Here is a 12,086-nt window from a genome sequence, read left to right as displayed (position 1 = left end):
AAGTTCTATTTAACTGTGGGATCCTTAGAGGAAGAAACTTAAAAAAAAATTACATTTAAAAAGTATCTTACTGTTTACAAAGCACTTTCATATAAAAATTATTTAACTTGAACATACAATGAGGGAGGTCCAGGATCACAGCATGAGATACTAGCAGAGCTATTTGTCGTAGACTTTGCATTCTCTCTTTCTCTCTCTTTCTATCTCTACATATATTTTTCTGTCCCTTTCTGTCCCTCTTTCTTCCTCTCTCCCTCTCTCCTTCCTCCTTCCTCCCACTCTATGATTGAGTCTAAAAGATAATGAATGTTTAACAACATAAAAAAACTAAAAGCTTTCTGAGGGTAAATTTAGTGCTCTATTTGTTTTTGCATCTCCACTATCTAATCTAATGTAGGTATTCAGCTGTTTGTTGAATGAATGAATGAAATAAATAAAAACACAGAATGAACCAGAATTTTTCAATAGTAAATAAGTAAATAAATATAGATTAATGTTGTAGATTTTAGACAAATATTGATAAAATCAAGTATTGTATCAGATGCTATCACCTAATCTATCTGTCATCTATTTTGTTAGCCTCACCCTGTATAATACAATTTTGTTTTACTTTTTTTTATTGCAGAGAGGTGAAGGGAGAGAGGAAGAAAGGGAGAGAAACATCAATAGGTTGTCTGTTTCACATGCCCTGACCAGGGACTGAACCTGAAACCCAGGCATGTGCCTTGACTGGGAATTGAACCCGTTACCCTTCAGCCTGTGGGATGATGCCCAACCAACATAGCCACACTAGCCAGGGCCATATAATACATTTTATCATCTATTATTATTTACAAATTTGCAAGTCACTAAGTCTTAATTATTATTTAGAAGACTCTGTTTTGTTGACAGCATAGAGTTGGTATTCATCTTCAGTAACATAAGATTTATTGGAATATAAAAAATAAAAATGGTCATAATTACCTGTCACATCTGGGAGAGTATAAGACTATTAACTCATTCTATTTACCTCAGTTCTCATTATTTTTTTTCTGTCATATTTTAAAATAAATTTGGAAGGTTTATGAAAGCATCGACTGATCGTTTTTTATGTTATTCCATTTAACATAAATGGCATGGCTTATCCATGACTAGATTTCAGTTGGCTACACTTAGATAGAATGAGTTTTCATACATCTGTTTCTTTCTATCTGCATGTTTGCATAAAGATCCTAGATGTGTTGAGCTTTATTTTATTTTTGCAAAATCTTTGTAAGTAAATATTTCTGTATGTGACTTGGAAGAAAATTTAGAGGAAGAACTCGTTATGTATTTAATACTAATAAATATTGGGTTCAAATACTAGCAAGATACACTCAGAAAAATGAATCTCAAAGAATATACAATATTTACAAAGCCAAACCCATAAAACAAATGAAGATGAAATATCCAGGATCTCACTTAGATTCTCTAAATGCATACCAAAGAAGAAAATACTGAAAAAATGGCCCTCGCTGTAACTTTGAAAATGTAGTTATTGCTCTCAAGTAACACTGCATGATGCCATCTAGTGACAAGTGACCAACATATGATTAATCACACAGAAATGACAGGGTGAGGAGGTGAAATTCCCAGGATTTTATATGTAGAGGGGAGAAAATCCCTCTGTAAGAATTAAAATTCATGCATTAGCCTTCTCTCTCCAAGTACACAGAGTGTATGAAAATTTATCACTGATCTGCAGCTTAGGAATTTCTATTTTGAAATAGTGTATTGCCACCTACCTGCAAATCTGCACCTCTACTTCCTCCTGCCGCTGTCCTTCACCATCCAGTCTGCAGCTGGACTCAGCACTGCGGAGCGCTGTCCCAGTCGCAGCCCCCAGTATAGTGACAGGTGGTGGAAGTGGAGCACTTTACAATCCGGTCTCAACAAATTTAAAAAAAAAAAGAAAAGAAAAAAACTTCAAAAAGGGAAACAAGATGATTCCTGAAACAATCTGTGCCCAGTGAAAAATAATAACAAGAATAAGAAATAAGATGTTCAAAGAGTAAAACTAAAATAGGGACCAGAGGAAATCATCTTTGTTTTTCTTGGCCAATGACTGAGCAGACCTGATGCCGTCTTGTTTCTTATACCAGATCCTCACTGCAAATGCAGGCGACCTCTCTCCGAATTGCTCTAGCATTGTGCCCTAAGGGAAATAATTTTCTCCAAGTTATCTCATCTTTTGTTAACAGATGGCATGGATTTTTTTTTTTTTTAAGAGAAAGACCAACAATCTGTCAACTGTGGAATTCTCATAGTCCAATAGTTTCTTTCTGGTTAATTTTTCACAACTAGATTAACCAGCATGCTGCCATAGATACATGTAAGAACATGAGGTACTTTGCTGCATGCACATATATCTGTTTAAAGCTTAGGAGGAATATGTCAGTCGCCTTAGACTATCGAGTTAAAAACCTTTGTGAAATGAAAAGGAAAAGCTTATCGAAATCTCCAGCTTCAAGTGCTATTAGTTGTTTTCTTTTTACTATGCCCACATGCTGTGTTTGGAGCACAATGTGTGGAAATTGCATAACCATTATTTCCATGAATCAAAGCTATTGAGAAATGGGAAGGCCTGGCAGGAGCTGCTGCATGAAATGTTGATTTAAAAAAATTCTGCCTTCACATCTGAAGTTATCCTTCTTTCTTTTAACTATTGTTCAGTTTTATTTTTTTCAGGTGCCATTGTGTTTGTTATCTGTTAGAATACTGCGTAAGCCTTTGTATTAAGCTTAGTCTATTGTTCAGTTTTAACTATCACTGAGCTTGGTTTTGTTTTGTTTTTTAATTAAAATCAGAATTAGCCACAAGCCAATTAACATACTTTGAAAGTGGGGTTTTCTCTATGTTTCTTCTGTTTATCAGTAGTTTAATTTTATTTTATTGTTTTTGGTGTCTTGGACTAGTCTAGGCAAAGACGCCTAATTCAAGTATTAGAACCGCCAAGAAAACAGTTGGGAAGGAAGGAAGGAAGGAAAAGAGAAAAAGGAAGGAAGGAAGAAAGGAAGGAAGAAGGAAGGATGGAAGGAAGGAAGGAAGGAAGGAAGGAAGGAAGGAAGGAAGGAAGGAAAGAAAGATTTGGTGCAGTTTCTATTCCTTGGGGGGAAGTTTTAGTTCCTTCAACCTAGTCCATTCCAGGTTTATGGGGGCTACTGACAGTCGTTTCTCTACTTCTTTCACATTTAAAATTGTAACCAGTCAGATGGTTATTTAGGTCAAAGTGAGCCTGAATTCATTATAAGAAAGTGAAGAAAAAACACTTCTCAATCTGGCTTTCTGTGTTCCTCTTTTGCTCTAGCAAACATTTGGTCACAGGTTCTGCTGAGAACTTAAAAACTTCCCCCTTTCCTTTGCAGTTAGGCTGGGGGTGTATGAGATGGGATGGGACTCTCTAACACCCTTTTGGAAATCAGCAGGTAAAAATGGGGAATTTAGTCAAGAGTGAAATGCAGTTTTCTGAGGAAAAAAATTCTACTTGGGCAATCTCTTAGCCATTTTGTATTTAATCTTATTTTGAGGAGGTAATAGTCTGCAAAAAAGGACACATTTCAGCACATGGGATACAATGAGCATAAATATCATTTAGGTCCAAGATTTATGGTCAAAATTTGTTTTCTTCAGTAATGTTTCTGCTTCAAGAAGTGTTTCAATGTTCTTTAAAGTAAATTTCAGAGATTATAAGGCTAAAATAGTGATTACAGCAAAAGTCTATGAGCCAGTTTAATTTTGAATCATGTTGGCAGTGTTTCTTTTATCTTTAAATTTGGTGCCACTTTCTTCGTATCATTTTCACCCCTGGAGTTTTTCTGGTTAGAGAAGTATATAATTGCCTTTCTGCCCACATCTCCTTCCAAAAGATTCTTTTCCCACCCACAAACCCTGCTGATCAGATGGGTGTAGTCAGCCATGATGGTATCAGAGGACCCTAGCCCTCTGGCTGTAGGTGAGAAGGACCAGTATGTGGAGACCCACTGGGAGAGTCAGTCCACAGGTTAGGCCAAGCCACTTAGAGGATTTCATTTGAGAATTTTGAACTAGGGCACAAGAATCATAGATGGGTGATGAGAATTGGATTTGCAGAGTGACAGGTATTTGGTTTCAGAGTTACCCCACCATAAACCTCAGCCATGTGTTAATCAAATTTATGAGGGAATACAAAGTAAAAACCTTGCATATGGAGCCAGTCTGAGAGGGTGACATAGAACAGACACTCAGAGAGAAGTGGTAACAAGAGCTGTAGTTGATCATTGTTAAGATCCAGGCCTGTTTCTACTTTCTAGTAAACATTATGGGTGTGGTCTTTTGTTTTCAGCCGATTGTCCAGCTCCAGGGGTAACTCCCATCAGTCTTAAGCCAATCAACAATATCACATCTTCCTGTCCATGTGATTGGTTCAAGGTAGGCTTGTGAACCAATTAAGAACAATGAAGTTAAGGAGGCAGTTGAGTTCTGGGAAAAAATTGTTTCTCATTCATGGGAGCTGCCTCAAAAGTACTCTCTGCTTTTGTAGATATCAACCTGGAAGATGTAGCTCTGGTTGTTTCTGACTATCTTGTTTAAATCATTAGAGGATACAGTCTTAGATGAAAACCACGTCATGGAAGGCAGAGTACAGCAATGGAAAAAATGTCAGTCTTTGCTGATGTTATGGAGCCAATTATTCTATATTAGTTTCAGATGTAGGGCATAATGATTAGACAATCATTTACTTCACAAAGTGGTTTCCTGCATATATCAAGTGCCTACCTGGCCCCATACAGTTATTATAATATTATGTAGTATATTCCCTATGCTGTAATTTACATCTCTGTGATTATTCTGTAACTATCAATTTATACTTCTTCATTCCTTCACCTTTTTCACCTAGCCCTCTAGCCCTCCTCTCCTAAGTCAACTGTCAGTGTGTTCTCTGAATCTATGAGTCTATTTCTATTTTGTTTGTTTATTTTGTTCTTTAGATCCCACATATGAGTAAAATCATATAGTATTTGTCTTCGTCTAGGTTTTTCTTCTCTGGGAAGATTTTTATCTCTCTTTTGACTTTAAATTATAGCCTTGCTGGGTAGAGTAATCTTATCTGTAGGTCCTTGCTTTTCATCACTTTAAATATTTTGTGCCAATCTCTTCTGGCCTGCAAAGTCTGTTGAGAAGTCAGCTGACAGTCTTATGAGAGCTCCCTTGTATGTAACTAACTGTTCTGCTCTTGCTGCTTTTAAAACTCTCTTTGTCCTTAACCTTTGGCATTTTAATTATGATGTGTTTTTGTATGGGCCTCTTTGGGTTCATCTTGTTTGGGACTCTCTACATTTCTTGGATTTGTATGTCTTTTTCTTTCCCAGGTTAGGAAAGTTTTCTGTCATTATTTTTTCAAATAGGTTCTCAGTCCTTTCCTCTCTATCTTCTCTCTCTGGTTCCCCTTTGATGCAGATGTTGTTATTCCCTATATTGTCCCAAAGGTCCCTTAAGCTATCCTTATTTTTTAAAATTCTTTTTTCTTTTTGTTGCTCTGAAATGCTGTTTTCTGTGTGTTATGTTACAAATCACTGATTTGATCCTCTGCTTTACCTACTCTGTTTTAGATTCCATCTAATGTATTCTTCATTTCAGTTATTGTTATTCAGTTATTGTGTTCTTCATTTCTAGCTGGTTCTTTTTATATGGTTTCTATCTCTTTGTGTAAGCTTTCACTGAATTCATCTATTCTTCCCCTGGTTCACTGATGATCCTTATAACCAGTGTTTTGTACTCTGAATCTGGTAGATTGCTTGCCTCCATTTAGTTTAGTTCCTTTTCTGGAGTTTTGTCTTGGTCTTTCACTTGGGACATGTTTCTTTTCCCCCTCATTTTTGCCAACTCCCTGTGTTTGTTTCTACATACTAGGTAGATTTGCTGCATCTCCTGGGTTTGGCTGGGTGGCCTTATGTAGTAGGTGTCCTGTGGGGCCCAGTGGCACAGTCTTCTTGGTCACTGGTGCCAGGTGCTCTAGGGGTGTCCCGTGTGTGAATTGTGTGTGTTCTCCTGTTGTACTTGACCCTTGATTGTTATTGGCATGTCAGTGGGTGGAACTGATCCTCAAGCTGACTGGATATGGGGCCTGGCCATGACTATAGCAGTTAAGCTGATACGTGGGGTCTGACCCAAGGAGTAGGATTTGCTGGAGTGAGGCTCTGGTGCCTGCTGAGTCTACCAAAAAAGAGATATATGTTGAAAAATTATACCATGAATAATTTTATCTGATAAAACAATAAGTTTGAAATAGGTGAGTTGGAGATCTTTTCTAGCTCTAAAATTCTTTTATTGTGTAGTTTCATGAAGGGTCTCCCAGCTCTAGAGAATACAAGATTCCTGCGCTGAATATTCTCTCAAATCACCGAAACTGCCTGAAAAGATCTTAAAAACCTTACCTATATTTTTGACAATATTAATAGCTTTTCAAAAAAATCAAATCAATTAAATTAAATTTGGAAGTTAACCTTCTGATTCAGATTAAGCATAATGTTTCTACGGGGACCTGCCAGCATTTTCAATTGAGACAATAACTATGTTGTGATTAACCCCAAACTTTCTAAGGAGTGGAGAGAGAGCAGCAGTTAGGAGTCCAGCGATTAATCATTCTAGATACAGCCCATGGGTGAGGACAACCTAGAGGCAAGTACGCTTTTTACATTTTATTTTCTCAGGTACACAGCAGGCATCTTGTAAAATCACTGCGATAGGCCCCACCACCATAACAAAGGAGGATAAAGGAAATGCATGTACACGGGCCCTGGCAGTCAGCCTTCATTCTGTAATGGCAAACCCTATAGGAGACAGGAACCTTTCGGAGTTGACCTTGTCGCTTCTTGCCAAAGACAGTCTAGTATGTGCCTATGTTTGTTTAAACTAAATGTTTTACATTTAGGAAATCTTTCAAGGGTCAGAGACACCATATGAATGTTACCATAAGAAGCTATTCTGACAAACATGACATCATTTTTCAGTACACCTACTTGGGTGTTCATATTTTTGAGTCTCCTGAAACACTAAAAACAATGAAAACCTTTTTATGCACTAAAATTATCATAAATATGAGTCATACAGCTAAGCCCTACTGTCCTTAGCATTGAAGATGGACATATTTAATTTTGCTGCTATAGAAAGCAAATCAGTTCTGCTAACTCAAACCCACAGTATTTTGCACATTATTTTCCTGAACTCCTTCTGTCTATTTTAGTATTTGAAATGCTAAAAAATTCTGCCACAGCATTCTTCCTGGAAAAGTCTCTGTGCTGTCTTTTGATCTCTGCTACTGGTTCATAAGTCACTCCTGGATGAGTTATAAAGCAAGAGAAAGGGTTTTATTGATGGAATTTTGTATTATTTTTTCTATTCACTATGCTGCATTTCCTCCTCTGAGGTCTCAGAATTCTACTGCAAATCCCAATAGTAAGAGGTAATGACAGCCTCTGCTAAGGCCTTAGCAATACAGATAGAGGGTCCCTGAGTGGGATTCCAGCGAAAAGGTATTTTTGCCCTGTTGTTTAAGACCTTATCCCTAGAATCTTAACGTTTGAGAGAGAAGAATAGAAATGCACCAATGGAAAATCCATTGTGTGTTTGTGGCTGGCAATACAATAAGCCTGGAGGAAATGCCACTCATACCTTAGTTTCTCTTTGACTACAAGGTGCTTCAATAGATAACCTTTCCGAGTCAGACCAGGAATTCTGCACAACTAGCACTGGATTTCACAATGGCAGTGCTAAATAGAATGCACTGAATGAAACAGTTGGTGTTAACCTCAGACATAAACCTACCAATGTTGATATCAGGCCTCACATGGTTATATGAACTGGCCAGTCTGACAGATTTTCCCACTTCTTCTTCTTTTTGTGTTCTTTTTAAATTTATTTTTGATTTTTATTGTATTTTTTCCATGACCATTTATACCCCTTATGCCCTTTTCCACCTCTACCCACCCTCTTCCCCTTTATTCTTTTATTTTTAAAAATTATTTATTTATTTTTAGAGAGGGGGATGGAGGGAGAAAGAGAGGGAGAGAGACATCAATGTGTAGTTGCATCTCACATGCCCCCTACTGGGGACCTGGCCCACACTCCAGGCCTGTGCCTGGGATTCCAGTGACCCTTTGTGTCAGAGATACCATATGAATGTCACCATAAGAAGCTATTCTGACAAATATGACATCATTTTTCAGCACACCTTGTGTGTAATTCACTTGTGTGAATTGAACCAGTGACCCTTTGGTTCACAGGATGGTACTCCATCCACTAAGCCACACCAGCCAGGGCCTCCCCCTTATTCTTACATTTCAACTCTATCATAACATTTAGTTCCTCTCCCTCCCTTCCAATCTGATCACAGTTTGAGCTTGTCTCATAGCTTCATCGATTCAGTTGTCTCATTTAGATCACCACCATGAAACCCCCCTAATACCTTACTGTAAACTTTAATATATAATATGGCTTCTTCATTGCCTGTGGCCTGACCTCTATCCCCTTTGTAATGGTTTAATTGAAGAAAGTAAAATCCTTTGATAAAAGTAGTTCACAACCTTCTCTGTCTCATCTAGAGACCTCTGTTCCAATTACTTCTCTCCCTTTTGGTTGGCTTGTTATAGTTTTATGAAAGCACTGAGACTTTCCTTAATGAAAAGAACTCAGAAAGTCTCTATCATGAACTTTGCTGAACTCAAATCAAGAGACCATAATACATAAGCCCCCTTAGTTCATGGAAACCTGCAAGGGAAATCCTTAACACTATGCAGCTTAAGCTCTATGTAACTTTGAAATACAGATGAGAATGCCTTCCTTAAAGGGATGTTTTTTATGATTAATGAGAAGATATGTATAATGTGTTGTAAGTTCTGGGAGCAAAAGTTCTATATAAGGAAGCTGTTATTATTCATTATTACCATCCAGATGCTGGAACTATCTATTTCCCATGGACAAAATAAGATGTAGGAAGATGCAAAAATTTCAGAATGTTAGAAAGCTCTAGGGCACTAGCATATGGTGGGTATCCTTTGATAAATATTCTAAATACATATTTATATGCTAAACTGACTATTGAAATTAGATGCCTTCAAGCACTCTCACCAGAGTTCACTGAGGTCCCTGGTGCACTGAGTGGAGAATTCTGCAGGGGCAGGGGTTTCCTGCCAGTGTTTGGAATAGACCCCTTCCTGTACCCCTTGCTGGAAGCAACGCTTAAGCAAAGAACCGGTGATGATTAAGCAAAGAACCGGTGCTACTGAGGCTCTTTTAATCCACTGCTAATAGAAGTGAAACCTGGCACAATCCTTTAAGAGGGCAATTTGGCAATACCTATCGAAATTGGGAATTCATAATCTCTTTGGCTTAGTTCAGTTTTACAACTAGGAATTCACCCTGTGGTTATACTTGTATTGCAGCATTATTTATAGTAGCAAAAGTTGGAAGTCACCTAAATGTTAATAAGAGCATAATTACATAACTTACTGTACTACCATTCAATGGTATATTATGCAGTTAAAAGAATGAGGAAGATTTATATTTGCAGATATGAAAAGATCCACAAGAAATGTTTTTCAATAAGTTATAAAGCAATGTGTATGGTATGATTGCCCTTGTATAAACAAGTAAAAAGAAGTAAGTAAAAGCTGGTATGTAGAAAATATTTTTATATATATATTCACAAAACAACCATTAACTGTGATTAATTTGGGGGAGAGAAACCTGGAGTTTTATGAGAGGGGAAAACTATTTTTCTTCTTAAACTCATATACTCATATTACTTTAACTTTAAAAATAGATTGCTTTTTTAATAGTTTTTTTTATCCCCACCCAAGGATATGGGATGTGAGATGTGAGAGAGAAGCATGGATCAATTGCCTCCCATACTAACCTTGACTGAGGATTGAACGCACGAACCTGCAACCTTTGGTGCAAGGGGATGACACTCCAACCAACTGATGACCTGGGCAGGGCCAGAAATATATATATTTTTAAAGAAAAACAGTTATACTCCTTTCCTTCTACTGCAGACCAGAAAGCAACTTGAAAAGCTAACGCTGCAAGGCAGCTCACACTGTGGTCATTATTTCCTAGAATAGACACCCACAGACGTCCACGGTGCTCTAACACCTCATTCCTATCTCAGGGTCATTTGATCACAGCCACCCGGTTTGCCTCTGGAATGCCAGTGGGGCCAAACGCTCATTCTCTAAGCCAGGGTGAGGGTGTAGGAACAAAATGATATTTGTTTTCCAACCTCATCATCTTCAACTTTGTTTTAAAAAATCTATTTGCCTTCAACTCACCTAAAACACACTTGTGACTATGTCATTTATGGCCACAGATCTTCATTTAAAACTGTTACAAGTGTATTCAACGCTATAAATGTAGTCTTCCCTCCCCACAAAACATCTGTTCTTTTCATAATTAAAAATTTTAGCTTGAGCATGTACTTTTCAAGAAATACTCTTCCAATAAAAATATGAAGACTTAATAGGCATTGTTTTTATGATAGCCTTTCTTATTTGAAAGTAGCATGTAATATATATCTGCATATATGTACTTATACAATTATGTACAAATATACAATTAACAAAAATATATAATTATGGAGGCATCTTACCCTTCAGCTTGTTACAATAAGTGCATCATACAAAAATGATTTCAGGTTTCTAATTTTAAAGGAATTTTATACTAGTTGCTAAAAAGATTCACAGTACAGCCATGGTGGATGTATTCTGCAACGTGTAGGTATGAATCATCATTAGAAAATAAGTCATTTACGAGCAGAGTAAGTTAGTCTTTATCATTAACTTATTCGTCATGTTGGGTTCTTACACAATAGCCCATATTTAGGGAGAAAAAATAATCTTCACACTACTTCCCACTTGAAGTATGCTCAAAGAGAAACGTATAATAATGGCTGAACTCAGTACTTTTGCATGTGTCATTTCCAACTTCCTGGGGAAGTTTTAGAATGCACGTGTAAAATCACTGTGATGTGATTGAAAGAACAAAATGTTGCCGGTCTCTACCTTAATCCACTTGGGTTGGCTTGAGACCACACAGTGTCATTGATGGATAAAGTCATTTTCCTTCTTTACCATGTAAACCTGGGTGACACTTGCTACCGTGGTTAAGAATTGACTTCATTTAAAAATTTTGTCAATATACTGACCTTGATTTTCTTCATGTTCTTGACAGAGGAGCAAAAGTATTTATGAAGCTGATGAGCAGTAATTCTCAACATGTGTTCCCTGCATTAGCAGAGTTAGATCACCTGGGAGCTTGTTAGAACTACTGGTTCTTGGACCTTGCCCCAGACTTACTGAGGCAAAAACTCTGGGTGCGGGGCCCAACAATGGGTGTTTAACAACTCCTAAAGCTTGAGGAGCACTTGGTATAGGAACTCTTACGGTGTGGGACCAAGGACTGCAAAATACCTTGTGATATTTCTGACCCTGTAGAGAAAGAATGTCTACTCTCACCTTGCCCACACACTCCAGAGCAATTATTTTTGAAAAGTCAGATACTCAGACTGCTTGCATCAGAATTGCATGGAGGATGTGTTAAAATGCAGATTCCCGGACCTCTCTGAAGGCAGGGCCTGAGAATCTGTGTTTTAAGGCCAATCCCAACCAATATATAAAAACTGAACCAAAGTTCTAACTTCCCTGCTCTAGTGTTTCTTGACAGAAATTCTTGCTTAGTTCTTATTCTACTTTCTTACATTTTAATTTGGCACTTTTGTATTACTCTTGCTACTCACCTGTCTGGCATCATCACCATTTCTACCTTTGGAATAGGGCAGCCATTTTTGAGTGATGTGAACTGAGGAAGGTGATATAAATAATAACACTTTTAAAAGATTTTATTTATTTATTTTTAGAGAGAGGGGAAGGGAGGGAGAAAGAGAGGGAGAGAAACATCGATGTGCAAAAGAAACATTGATTGGCTACCTCTTGCATGCCCCCAACTGAGGATCTGGCCTGGAACCCAGTCACATGCCCTGGCCGGCAATCAAACTGGCAATTTTCGCTTTGCCCAACAATGCCCGACCCACTGAG

General features: G+C 37.7%; 1 protein-coding gene across 2 annotated transcripts in view; it reads right to left on the bottom strand.

The window, feature by feature from the left end:
- SLC39A10 (solute carrier family 39 member 10) overlaps positions 1-2,084 on the bottom strand; it is a 120,281-nt gene extending 118,197 nt beyond the window's left edge. For both annotated transcript variants that reach the window (XM_053918892.2, XM_053918891.2), the window contains exon 1: positions 1,764-2,084. The gene's annotated coding sequence lies outside the window, so the exon portion shown is untranslated. The remainder of the gene's footprint in view (positions 1-1,763) is intronic.
- Between the last annotated feature and the right edge of the window lie 10,002 nt (positions 2,085-12,086).

The sequence above is a fragment of the Desmodus rotundus genome, chromosome 2 (assembly GCF_022682495.2).
Source record: "Desmodus rotundus isolate HL8 chromosome 2, HLdesRot8A.1, whole genome shotgun sequence".
NCBI lineage: Eukaryota > Metazoa > Chordata > Mammalia > Chiroptera > Phyllostomidae > Desmodus > Desmodus rotundus.
Note: the sequence above shows the minus strand (reverse complement) of the source record. Positions and strands in the feature narration are given on the sequence as shown.